This window comes from Lepidochelys olivacea (assembly GCF_965140295.1).
Source record: "Lepidochelys olivacea isolate rLepOli2 genome assembly, chromosome: 11".
Taxonomy (NCBI): domain Eukaryota; kingdom Metazoa; phylum Chordata; order Testudines; family Cheloniidae; genus Lepidochelys; species Lepidochelys olivacea.
The window spans coordinates 5,208,401-5,222,482 of NC_140421.1; the positions used below are offsets into that span (position 1 = coordinate 5,208,401).

The 14,082-nt window shown below is 50.5% G+C and overlaps 1 protein-coding gene across 8 annotated transcripts in view; it reads left to right on the forward strand.

Annotated features, from left to right (window-relative positions):
• BIN1 (bridging integrator 1) overlaps positions 1 to 14,082 on the forward strand; it is a 155,106-nt gene that overhangs the window by 55,618 nt on the left and 85,406 nt on the right. The window lies entirely within an intron of this gene.

Consider the following 14,082-nt stretch of genomic DNA (forward strand, 5'->3'; position numbering starts at 1 on the left):
CCAACTTTCGTACACAAACTCGGCTATATCATGGCATGCAGGGAGAGAATGGGAAACTGGAGATGTCCATATTCCCAGTGGGACTCCTTCCCCTTGGCCTGCAATGGCAGACTTGAAAAACATACATTTTCTGCATCTAAAGATGTAATGAAGATTTTTTTTCTAGGCCTACGGGGCCCCCTGAGCCCTGTAGACTGGATGAATAAAAAAACCCGTCAAATGTTTTAAAAACTGTGTGGGGGGGAGGGGGGTTGTACTACATGTGATGGGGTATTATGGTTTTATCAGCACTCACAATATTCTGCATATAGCCCAGTCATCGCTTGATCACAGTATTAATCAGTGGCCATCTCAGATCTCTGATCATTACAAATGAACGCCATGTATTCTTTATCGAATTTGAATTTTATGTAGACAGAAATGCATATTGTACAGGAAGACAGTGAGTTACTTTCTCACGGGCACACATGGTGTACCTCTGAAAAGTTTCTCTGCCAGCATCTTCTTTCAAGCGGCAATCTATACTGGTTCAGGTTAGGGTCTGAGTACTAGTGAAACACCTGGAAATGAAACGTGTGTTCAGTAGGGTACGTACCTACAGGCTCGTGTGTGTGTGTGTAATCACAATCTGGGTGAGGGATGTGCATATCTGCATAGAACACCTGACTTTTAAGCTAAACAAATAGACTGTCTTTTTGAGATAGGGTATTGAACCAAAACTTGAATCGAAACACCCTTGGAATCTGGAGCCGTTTGGACCTGATCTGTATATTGTGGCTTGGACCTTTCTCTAACATTTACTGCTAGGTGGTAAATACCATCTTTTGGCTACATGTGGAAGAAACAGGAGGTGTGCAGAAGTCCCCTTCCTTTCTTGAGGAATATCTTCTGTAAACCTTTTTGGAAAAATTCCTGATAGTTAGATCAAATCTCTCGGGGGGAACAGAATGGGACCCTGTTGCTGGGACACTTGAAGCCAGCCTGGATAAAGCATTGGAGATTATCCTGGCAGAAGTACAGCACTGGCGGGGGTGGACTAGCTCTGCTAGCAGGACATTTTTCAAACCTAATTTCTATGAATATGGCAAGTCCACTCTTTGGAGGAAACTAATATGCTCCACTGTGGGAGAGAAATGATCTGGATTCATTTACAGTTTCATGCATGGTCTTCAACCGACTCTGTCTTCCAAGAGGCCACTGCTTTGCAGAGCTATGTATCCGCAATGCCCATCAGCCAGGTAGGAAGTCCCAGCATTGTCCTGATCTTCCCCCCTCCATTGCCTTCCTACCCTCTTCCCTTCATTCACTCGCACAGTGAACACCCGGATTAGATCTGGCGCCAATGACCCTGGTAACTGAGGCTTCCCTGCGGGCGTGACGCTATTGCAGGGAAATGTCAATGCCTAGTTTAGAACGGTGATTTGATACAAGGTGGGGGACTCAAAAGCAGCATGCTTGGCACCCTCTCCTGTGCTCAGGGGCAAAGCTACTGTCATGGGATAGAGAAGGGCCTACCCAGTGCAGCACACTCTGCAAAGAAGGGCTCCCACTCACTCCTGGTCCTGTAATGATGTACAACCTTGTGCGGCTCAAGCTAATTAGAGACATAGAGGGGGAACTAGCTTGACTGACTTTATTACAGGCGCTGAGTTAATAGCCCCCCTGCCCCCGAGAAATCAAATCTCAGGTTTATGGTACAAAGGAAACTACTGTAGTTGGACTGAGCAGGTCTGACGGGGGAGTAGCCCTTAGAATGAATAGTCTCTCTTAATGAGATTTGATGGAGATGTTTTGGATGTAATGGTGGAAGAATAGTGCGGTTGCCTGGGATGACCAGGGAAACTAAAGGCTTCTTATCCGAGCATCAATTCTGGGCATAACCAATGGAAAAGCTGATGTACGATCCAATGGATCAAAAATGAAAGAGTAGGAATAGAATGAATGCCAGTCACCGTGGTTTTATGGAAAGGAGGTGTTGTCAAACAAACCTGATTTCATTCTTGGAGCTCACAAGTTTTGGTTGGTGAAGGTGTGCATAGATGTAATCTACTTGGAGTTTTGTAAGGCATTTGGCTCATATCGCACAACACTCTGATTTTAAAAAAGTAGCACTAGACAATGTCAATAGAGCCCACATTAAATGGATTCAGAATGGACTCTCTGGCAGATCTCAAAGTAGTTGTCAATGGAGAATGATCATTGAATGGGGATTGTGTAGTGGGGTTTCTCAAGAATCGGCACTTAGCCCTTATTCAACACTTTTTATCAATGATCTGGAAGTAAATATAAAATTGCTGCCAATAACATTTGCCGATGACGGAAAGACTGGAGGAATTGTAAATAGTGATGCGGACAGGGCAGTCCTACGGCATCTGGGTTGCTTGATAACTGGGCCCATTTAAACAGTGCTGCCAATGCAAAGTTATACATCTAGGAACAAGGAATGCAGGCCACAACCACAGAATGGGGGACTATATCCTGGAAAGCGATGAGTTGGAAAAGGATTTAGAGGACATAGTGAACAAACAACTTAATATGCCTGTGTAATGCTGTAGCAAAATGGACTAATGTTTATACACCCAAGGATCACAAGGAGTAGTGAGTAGGACCAGGGAGGTGATTTTACCTCTATATACAGGGTTGGTGAGACCAATACCGGGATACTGCATCCAGATCTGGTGTTAACATTTTTAAAAGGATGTTGAAAAATTGGAGAGGGTGCAGAAAAGAGCCACAAGAGTTATTCAAGGGCTGGAGAAAATGCCTTATAGGGAGAGACTCAAAGAGCTCAATCTATTTAGCTCCTCAAAAAGAAGATTGAGCAGTGATTTGATCACAGTGCATAAGTACCTGGCACATGGGTTACACCTGAATTGGGAAAAAATACCAGGTATTAAACAGCTCTTTTATCTAGCGAAGAGAGGCAGAACAAGAACCAATGGCTGGAAGAAATCCAGATGAAGTCAAATGAGAAACAAGACACACATTTAACACTGAGGGTGATTAATCATTGGAATAAACCACCAAGGGAAGTGGTGGGTTCTCGGTCTCTTGATACTGAACCGGTTACAGTGGGTCTGGTGACACTGTTATCTTGATGGTCATTGTGAGTTCTCTCCGCTTCCGCTGTAGGTTGAAAAGGGTGAGGGAAATGCAAATATGCCGCTCCTAAGAACAGCCATTGGCCAGCTTAGTGAATTTTGAGAACCTCTAGTTAAAGGCTGCATTTCCCCTTTGTGTGGGAGCTCCCAGGAGGGGATGAAGTATGCCTGGAACTCCATGAGATCCACCAACTGGAGTTTCCATCATGAAGTGGAAAGGCTTGGGGGATGTATGGGAAAGAGAGAGAAGATGGTCTTATGGGGGCTAGAGCCACTACGGTAGATTCTCACCTGAATATACAGCCTTGCCCTTTAGTCACACAGGCATTTTGTACGTTCCCCCAAGGCTTGTCCTTCTTAGCACAGCGATTTTATATATAATATTTTTTTCTCTGTTTAGGACAGAAAAATCCCCTACAAGGGACAGGATTTTAAAATTAAACTGGAGGAAATAGAAAAAAACCTCTTGGTAACTGTTCCTAGTATTGGAGGTCTCTTTCTGCAGCCTTGGCTTAGCTACAGGTATCAGGACTCTCTACATAATGATAGTATTTTGTAGTTCTAGGGTGGTTACTGTTTATACACCAGGCAGTTGGCTCTTGGCAATCCTGTGAAGTAGGTGCTAGCTCCATTGTACAGATGGGAAAACCAAGGCATGGAAAGTTTGACTTGCCCACAGTCAGACGTGAAGCGTAGCTGGGAATAGAACTCGGATCTCATGCCTTCTAGTGACGAAACCACAAGACCATCCTCTGCGGCTGCTGTGGGGAAAATCCTGAGCTTGGGAAGATGACCATGACTGAATAGGCGTGAACAGCCAATTGCACAAGTGAAATGAGTCTGTTTTCCTTCTCACTCTTTCTTGGGCTGTTCTGCCCTTGTCTGTTGTGGGGGTGAAATTCACTGGTGGCTCAGAAATCAAGGACCAGCTAGGGGAGTCCATCTGATGGGCCAGATTAAATGTAGAAAGTGCCTGTGGATCTTTTATTTTTTTTTAAACACCTGCCTTTTCTCCAGCCTGAATCATTTGAGCTCAAAGGGAAGAGACCATCTTTTTTTAGAGTTCTAACATTACCCCTCCTGCCAGTGCGGGTCACATTGGGTAATGATACCACATGCAGTCAGTCCAGGGGGAGCTTTCAGTGCATACCTCTCCTTGCTACAAATACCTTGTAGCATAGTACCAGCTGTTGGAAGGTGGCAAAATGAGACTGTTTCCGTAAAACACCTTCCTGTGCTTTGTCGCCTCACTTGCCACTGTTGCATGTGGTTGGTGGAGGGTGTGCGACATGGCACTGTGATTGTGTTGGGCTGTGGGACCCAGGAGCCCTGGATTCTGTCACTGATGTTCTTCTGTGGCCTTTTGCACATCATAGACAAACCATCAGATGTGGCCTGAATTTCTGTATTTATTTTATTTAGTGCACAACTGTAGGTGCAGTGTCTGGCTCTACGGAGCACCCACAGCTCTCGTGGACTTCACTGGGAGATGCAGGTGCTCAGCTCTTCCAGACATCAGGTCCGAGGTGCTTCTGGCTGGGCATCATGCAATCCGTGATATGGTTGCAGTGTCTCTGGCAAATGGGCATAGCCACACTACCTACCTCGCAGGGGGCTGCGAGGATAAATCAGTTACTCTGTAGGAGATGCCCACATACAATAGTGATGGAGGCTCTGGTAAACAGGATCTGACCTCGTAATTGGATGAGCAACCTCCAATGAAAGCTCAGGGAGTTACAGGAGGTGAAATGGCATTCTCTACCATAGTATTCGAGCACCTTTAATGTATTAGTCCTGTTAAGAAGGGCCAGGCTATTATCCCCATTTTACAGAGGGGGACCTGAGGCAAAGGCTTTCACAAGGTCCAGAGAAGTCTGTGGGCGAGCAAGGAATTGAATCCCGGGTCTTCCAGGTCTTGTGCTAACACACTAACCAAGGGACCATCCTCCCTCGCTGCATGATTGCCTGTGTTCTGCCAGGCTTTGCTGTGGAATCAGGTGGACTTTGTCAACAAGCAGGTAGTTAGTAGGAAACCTCCTCCATGCTAAGCTTAACATTGCGCCCCCTCCCTCCCACAGATGATCAGAGTCTCCATGGTTGCCCAGAGCCAGGATTCCTTTCTGAATGTCAAATGCAGCGTGGAGGCATTTAAACTTGAACTCTGCCCCTCCCCGACCACGTGCCTTTGTTCCGTTGTTCCAAGGAAAGACTTAATTGTGCCGTGCTCAGATACGGACAGTGGAGCTGCCCTCTGCACAGGACAACAAGCAGGAGAAGCACAAAGGGCACCATTGGGTGCCCTACACCCATTGATAGCTAAGTGGGACTTAGCCACCTGGTTCTCACCTGTGCTGTTCAAAAGCTCTCCTTGAGTCTGAGTGCAAAACGTGTCATGGAGGAACTTGCGTTCATTTATTTCACTGGGCAAATGAGATTCCATTTGGGCTGAGAGGTGGTTCCTTTGTTTTAGGGAGGACAGTAGTGTGGCAGCTCAGGATCAAAATGTGCCTTGGTGTTTCAATTGCGCTGATCTGGTGTTAACTGTTCTAGGTGGCCTCTTCTCAGGACGAGGCTGAGTCAGACGTGGGGTAAAAGGTATGAGGCTGCCCTTTCAGCTACAAGATTATGTATCAATACATGGCAGCTCCAAGTATAAGCAAGTGGGTGATAAATGGGATCACAGGGCTGCATGTTTGTGTCCCGGGGTTTCCAGATCAGATGTGCTCAGTTTGCCCTGCCAACCCTGTAGGCTCAACCTGGGATCTGAAAGTCAAGCTGGATTCTTTTCTTCTTGCACATCATCACCAGTGCAAAAGATCCCGTAAACCAATTTACGCCCTTGGTGTGTGTATGCAGTTACAATTGGAGACTAACTGGTTTGTGCAGGTATTGCTGAGGGCAGAATTAGGAGGAAGTGGGTTTAGGTGTCACTTTCAGCATAGTTTGGCTTGCAGGGGCTTCAGCATATCATCACGGTAATAAACCGGATGGGGTGTATGTATTCGTGATTCTCTATTCCGGATTGCATTTGCTGTCAGTTAGCAAGGAAAAGTTCTTCCTCTCCTCCTCACCCCCGCACGGAGAAAGTGTGATCTGAAATCATTAAAAGGCAATAAATATGGAACCCCTTGCTGCTCTTTGTCCTTTTTAGAGTGGAATCACCCTTTAAGGGGATCTGACCCTGCACTGCTGCACAGGGGAGTTGCTACAGTCAGAAAGCATGGTCCTTCTTTGAAATGGCAGATTGGATCAGACTAGTGGTACATTTGTGCAGCATCCTGTCTCCAATTGTGACCAGCACCAGACTGTTGAAGGGAAAGTAAAAAGAAGGCATTTTGGGATAATCTGTACCCAGGGAAAGTTACCTTCTAATGCTCAATCATTAGAAGTTGACTTAAGCACTGAAGCATGAAGAATATTCTTGTCCCTTCCAAAACTCTCATATAATATAATATTGTCTCATCCCTATAAATGTCCAATCCTTTTGTGAATGCTGCTAAACTCTTGGTCTCTGATATTCTGTGGCAATGAGTTCCACAGGCTAATTATTCATTGATTTTAAAAAAACCTGTCCTTCAGGTGATGGTATGAACATTCTCTTCATTGACTGTTCTAGGTAGGAGGCTAAAACTCCCATGGCATAAGGGTGTTTGGAATAACCATGTCTCCTGGCCATCATTCCCTCTCAACTGGTCAGGTTCCAGGGTACAAGGCTCTCTGAGCTATTGCTCAGTGTATAATGGATGCAGGATTTGCCTATGCACCCACTGCAGTTTGACTAATGGTGTCTAACTCTTCTCTTAATGAAGTCCTATGAGTGTATAAAACCAGATCCCATTCCAAATAATGCTGTTTGTAAGCCTGGTGCTCATTTGCATGTTTATTTATGTATTAAAAGCCAACTATTTTTTTAACAGTATTGTGCATCTCAGGGTCTCCAAGTGCTTTTGAAATATTATTCAAGCTCTGTAAAGTACAGTAGAAATTAGTGTTCCTGGCCTACAGAAGGGGAAACTGAGGCACAAAGTGTTGGGTTCCCCCCAAAAAACATGAGTGTTTAAAGTTAAGCACCAGTGTCCTGACCATTTATTTAGGTGCTTAAAAATAGATTTGGGCTCCTACTTTAGGCACTTGAGTCTGAACACTTTGCCCTAAGTGAATTCCCCATGCTCTCATAAGCAATCTATGGGTGATCCAGGAATAGAAGCCACTTTCATGCAGGGGGCTTGTGCTGAAATCCCAGCATGAAACTTCCTTTGGTAAAACCGCTTCCCTGGTCCAAAACTGTCCCTCTTGTTTGGCTGCTTCTTACTCTGAAACCCGTTGTAAATCTTCACTGCCCCCATAACATGCTGGGATTTTAGAGACCAAGAGCTGAGGAGGGTGTCCGGCTGGAGTTCCTTATTAATGCTTACGTGCCAGATCACCGCTTCTGGCTGCCATTGGTGTGTGTGGTCTGACTGCAGACAGCAGCTGCCTGACTGTCTTTCCTGTCTGATCCATCCTTGGCTCTCCAGTCCTGGGTGCTGGGGCTGTGTCAGGATCTTAACTTACCGCATCTCTGCACAGGCAAATCTGCTCCATTAATAGCTATAAAGAGCCTGCAGTTTCCATCCTAACTTGATCTGGCTTTGCAATGAGCCGGGGGATTAAGCGCTGTCACTCGGGGGTGGGTGGGGGGAATAGCATCCGTACTCCTGGCCGAGGGGAGTTGTCCTATGAGCTCACTGTTTATTCACAGCCGGAATGGACATGTGCTGCTGGCTGCTTTGTGTAAGGCCAACCTCTCCCCTCTCTCGGTTGGCAGCCGTGGGTGTGCTTGTTTTTCCTGAACCCAAGCTGTGTCATATGACAACCCCTGGCATGGAGCTGTCAGGCTGGTGACCCCTCATTTGTGCACTCTTTTTCGGGCGTGGTCTCTCTTTAAAAATGTTTTTAAATAAACCCCTTTTCCCTTACCCCACTTCCCTTCATAGGGTTCCCTGAGGCTGTTGATTCCTCTGCTTTACATGTCCCTCTGTGTCGCTCAGCTGCAAGCCATCCAAGGGCAAGACTTTGTTGGTCACAGCACTCCTGGCCCGGGTGGGTAAGAGCTTGGGGGACAAATCTGAGCTCTCAGGAATGGAGAACACTTAGCAGCAGTGCTTTAATTTGTGCTAGGGCTGAGCCCCGGCGACTCTCGGCTTGGCAGTTCGTAGCCCCGGCACCTCTGGGCTTGCCGCCTCTGTTATGAAAGTAAAAAAAAAATTGCTTGAGCACCGGCACCTCTTTCATTACCAATTAAGCACTGCTTAGCGGTGCCTCAACAGAGCCCTAAAGGAAAGGGGAGCTAGATCTCCTGGATGGATGGAGACCAGGGGAGTAAGGGGCAGACTTAGGCTTGAGGCGTCTGTTGGATTAGCAGCGTGTGCAGTATGGTGCATTCGAAATGCAGGGCCAGTTCCCAGGCACACAGGATGCAGGAGCACAAGAAGTCCATTTAGTGGCCTTTTCCTGATCATTTCCTGTGACTAGTATTATGTCTGTTTGCACATACAAGCAGCAAGGGCCCTTTCAAACCTTTGAGCTCTGGCAACGTACTCCGCATTCCTCTGAGTTAAACGACCCCTCCAGAGTCCTGAAAGCATCCTGTTACCAGCCGGACACATGTGCCCATTAAAAAAGCCTCTTTAGATGACGGACAGATCTCTTGATCTTCTTATCAGGACTTTTGTCCCTGCTTGAAATCTGCAGAATGAAATATCTGATGAATGTCCTTGACCAGTGCGCCTGTAAAACGGGTCTCAAGGAGTGCTAACGATGGTAGAAAATCCACCCTCTGCCCTGGACGAGCTTTGGCAGGAAGTCCTTCTCTGGCCCATGGTAACCCCCGGAGAACATCTGCTCAGTGAGTGACATCCTTCCCGGAAGTACTGCATCACACCTGAGAATGATGTCATGGGGCCGAGGCATTACTCGGGTGCTGCCACGGACAGTCCTTCCTGGCTTTTGGGATTTTTGCCTCTGATGACAATGAAACCCTGGTGCAGATATGTAACCTCCTCGGGAGCATCCAGGCATCAAATGTCCCCCATCACTCGAGTAGATGAAACATAGTGTGAAGAAACTATCATTGATTACGGTCTAGCTCAGTGGCGGGCAACCTCTTTGGCCTGAGGGCCACATCTGGCCATATACATTGTATGTGGGGCCATGAATGCTCACAAAATTGGGGGTTGGGGTGTGGGAGAGGGTGAGGGCTCTGGGGTGGGGCCAGAAATAAGGAGTTCAGGGTGTGGGAGGGGGTGCTGGACTGGGGCAAGGGGTTGGGGGGAGAGGGGGAGGGCTTTGGCTGGGGTGTGGGCTCTGGGGTGGAGCTGAGGGGTTTGGGGTGTAGGAAGGTGCTCCGGGCTGGGACTGAGAGGCTTGGAGGGGATGTGGGTGATCAGAGCTGGGGCATGGGGGGGGTGAGGGCTCCAGCTGGGGGTGCAGGCTCTGGGGTGGGGCTGGGTATGAGGGGTTTGGGGTGCAGGAGGGTGCTCCAGGCTGGGATAGAGGTTCAGAGGGCAGATCAGGGCTAGTGCTGGGGCAGGGTTTGTTTGGGTGAGGGGCAGCCTTAGGGGTGCAGGCTCCAGGTGGCACTTACCAGAACCAGTGGCATGTCCCTCTTCTGGCTCCTATGTGGAGGCATGGCCAGGCGGGTCTGCATGCTGCCCTATCTGCAGCCGCTGCTCCCGCAGCTCCCATTGCCTGGGAACTGAGGCTAATGGGAGCTGTGGAGGGTGGAGCTTGAGGTGGGGGCTGCATGCGGAGCCCCCTGGCTGACCCTAGGCATAGGAGCCAGAGGGGGGACATGCTACTACTTCCGGGAGCCGTGCAGAGTGCCCCCCAACCCCACTCCCCAGATAGAGCGAGGCAAGCCCCCTCCCCCCCTCCCTGGCAGGAGCTCAAGGGCTGGCTGAAAAGATCCGATGGGCTGGATGTGGCCTGCAGGCTGTAGTTTGCCCACCCCTGATCTAGCTTCATCTCCAGAACTGCCATCGCTGTCCCTTGCTGTCCATCCAACGTCCCTTTCCTGCCACACCTCACCTAGCTGCCACGTGCACCTTTGTATGGTTGCTCGGTCAGGAGTTTGATTCGCATTCATCCCTGGTGGAGTTGTCCTGTTATGTCTGACCCAAAAGGCAAAATCTCTCTGGCTAGGCTGCCACGGCTGGCTCTCTAGGGCAGAAGGCTCTCAGGTCACTCTCTGTGCCATGCTATCCGCTCACCAGCCGCTCTGCCAGCTCCATTCTTTTTAATCCTGTTTTCACGGTAGCCCTAGCGGGAGAGCGCAAGAGTCTGACCCTGTGTCCTTTGTTAGAATGGACCCTACACACTCTGTATCTTCAGCCCCACAATTTGCCTCCTTTAACACAGGATGAACACTGTGTATCCCACTTAGGGTTGCCAGGCACCTGGTTGAAAAGGGACCCTGGCAACTCTGTCTGGGCCGCTAAAAGTCCGGTTGGCCACAGCAGCCGGCTCCGCACGCGTCCCAGAAGCAGCCAGCATGTCCCTCCGGCTACTAGGTGCAGGGGCATCCAGGGGGGCTCCACACGTTACCCCTGCCTGCAGCAAAAGTGCCACCCTGAGTATCGGCTCTGCAGCTCCCATGGGTCGGGAACTGCGACTAATGGGAGCTGCGGGGGCAGTACCTGTGGACAGGGGCGGCGTGCAGAGCCCTCTGGCTGCCCTCTGACTAGGAGCCAGAGGGACATGTTGCCACTTCCTTGGAGCCACCTGAGGTAAGTGCTGCCTGGAGCCTGCACCCCCTCCTGAACCCTGAACTCCTGCCCCAGCCCTGAGCCCCTTCCTGCAACCAAGCTCCCTCTCAGAACCTGAACCCTGAACTCCTGCCCCAGCCCTGAGCCCCTTCCTGCAACCAAGCTCCCTCTCAGAACCTGAACCCTGAACTCCTGCCCTAGCCTGGAGCCCCCTCCCAAACTCTGAACCCCTTGGCCCCACCGATAACCTGGAGCCCCCTCCTGCACCCCCTGCACCCAAACTGCCTGCCCGATGCCCCCCACCGGGAGCCCTTATCCCCTCCTGCATCCCAATCCCCTGCCCCAGCCCAGTGAAAATGAGTAAGTGAGTGGGTGGGGGAGAGCAAGCGATGGAGGGAGGGGGGATGGAGTGAGCAAGTGGGGGGGGGGGCTCAGAGAAGGGGCAGGGTAGGGGCAGAGCCATGGGGGAGGGGGGAGGGGGAAGGGTGTACAGTTTTCTGCAATCAGAAAGTTGGCAACCCTAACCCACTGTCTGTTTGGGGTGTGTGTCCGTGTCCTGCTGTGCGTCTGACCCACTGAGCATGAAAGGGTCTTTTATAGCTCTCAGCTACAGCACCTGTTCCTTTAGCTCAAATTGTAGAGACTTCTCACTCCAGGTCAATCCCCAGTCCCAAGGAAGATAGTTCTCATCACAGTTGCAGGTGTCTTTTTTTTTTTTTTTTTTCCTCGGTGTTACATGAACACCCCAGAGATTCTCCCCCCGCAGGCAGAGGAGTGAAACACTGTCACGCTAATCTAGATAATCTGACCACAGCCTGAGCAGGGGCTGTGCGGACCAGGTGCTGAATGACTAAACAGCTTTATCACGCACGGCTCCAGTGTGAGTTGCTGCACCTCCCTGGTGCTCGCGACCTTGAGGAAGGCTTCCAAGCCCTCGCACGGGCTGTGTCAGCACGGCTAATGTCATCAGCCGGCTGTGTAACCGCATGGGCTGGCCAGTGGGTGCATTAAGTGCCGTTGCACTAAGTCTGCCTTAACCGTGCTCAAAAATAACAACATGCAGGGTGTGATTTCTGTCATGCTAGCAAAGCCACCACTGCTGTCTCCGGCAGGAGCGACACCCAGGGAGGCGGGTGGCCAAAGGGTTTAAGTTGTGGTCACTCAGCTTCCAGGTTCCTGGCTTGACGGAAGTGGCTAGTGGCTAGTGCTGTTGCCCTCTGCAGTCTCCCTGAGCTGGGAGAAATCCCTAGTGGTTGTCCCATAAGGCACCATCTTATTAGCCCCGCCCATACGCATGTATTGGTGGCCTTCTCCGAGAGGATCCAGACTTGATGGTCCACGGAGGCTGATCACCTCTGCTGCGAGTGAAAGTGTCAGGGCCCATCTTGTGTGCGTGTTCCATGCAGGGAGAGTGGGCTTTGCTTTCCCGGTATGTCAGTTGGGTGCTGTCCACCTGCGTTAATCCCATGCACGCTTGCAGGCAGCAAAAGGTCTGGGGGAGGGTGCAGAAGGGGACAGGGTAGCAAGGGGGTAGCTTCCCTTGTAACCAGAGAGCTGGGGGAATGGAGAATAACCAGCTGCAGTGCTGCTAGGCCTCGTAGAGGGCGTGGCTCTTGGAAACCTGAGTTGGTGCACTTTTGCAGCGCTCTCCCAGCTGGAAGGCCCCATTCCTCCAACCTCAGTTCACCCACAACACCCTGCAGCCAGGAGTGATTGGGCTTTTCCCTGCTCACCTGTTTGGAGGCTCTGTGGACTCTGGTGCTGCCACCCCTGCCTGGTCTGGAAAGTTTAACTGGCCAAGTGAGTAGCAGAGGAGGGCCTGGGCACCTAGGAAATCCAGTTTCTGCTTCTACCTGTTGGCAGAGTCGGGTAGGACTATGAACAGGGAGTCTGTGGTGGCCCCCTCGTGGTTAAGTGTGGTGTGGTATGCAGCCCTGTATGGGCACATAGGTCTCAGGCTGCCATGTCCGCTGGTTCCTCGAAGGCAGCCTAGTTGTGGGTGAGGCGTGCCGGGCCCTGGCTGCAGAGATCCACAGGGACGTGCACACCATGCGTGCATCCACCTGGGGGTAGGGTTGCCAAGTGTCAGGTTTTGGACCAGAACGCCTAATCAAAAAGGGTTTCTGGTGCCCCAGCCCAGAGCCCCCTCCTGAATCCCTCATTTCTGGCCTCACCCCAGAGTCTGCACCCCCAGCCGGAGCCCTCACCCTCTCCAACACCCCAACCCCATGTCCTAGCCCAATGAAAGTCAGTGAGGGTGGGGGAGAGCAAGCAGTGGCGAGAGGGAGGATGGAGTGAGTGGGGGTGGGGCTGTGGCGGAGGCAGTTAGTGTTTGGGTTTGTGCAATTAGAAAGTTGGCAACCCTAACTGGGGGGCTCTCTCCTGGCTTAAGTAGTGGTGTTGGAGAGCTTCTCAAGTGAACCTGAATAGCTTGATATCCTTAATTACAGCCTTAGGGCCATGCTGTGTACCTCTTCCCCCTCCCCCCCCATGCTTATGCTTTTGGATTTATGCTGCTGATGGAGGTTTCGGGGTGCAGAATTAATGTCTGTTAGGCTGCGTTTTCTACTTCAAGCATAATCCATGTGTGTGTAATGCTCTGTGTGTGCATGTAACCCTCCATGTGTTCTATTCATGACCAGCCCATGCTTCTGAACCCAGTGGCTGGCTGGGGATATCACGTGCCCTTTCTGCACACAGCATGCATAGCGGGCCTTCTCCCCCCCTCCATCAATGTCCTTCTCTCTCCTCCCCTGTGGCTCCAGGACTGAAATTGCCCAAGGCAGGGCGAGTCAGTCCTGGCCGCCTCCTACAGCTGGAATCTATCCCGCTGCCTGTGACAGGTTGTATCGTGGTGGGTCTCCCTGGACCAGAAGTGCCCAAGCACTCTGTGGAGAGTGTGTTGAAGGGGAACTCCTGATAGGGGAAGTGCCCTGATAAGGATTTACTTTGGCCTGGGGCCAGCTGTGTGGTGCAAAGAGCTCTTGCTGTAGAGAGGAGACTAGCTGGTTGGTGTGGTTATCGGGTGTGGGGAGACAGATGGGTGCATGGTCCCCTGGCCTCCTCTGGCACCAGGTGGAATTGAATCCTATGTGATTAGGGCCCTTTTACCCCTTAGCAGCCAGGTATCCCAAACTGTGTGTGTGTGAGAGAGAAGAGGGAGTGGGGGGAAGGTGGTATTCTCTCTCTCTCGTCCATGCCCTTTGTGTCTCTCTCTTGCCTTATATACCCTCAGT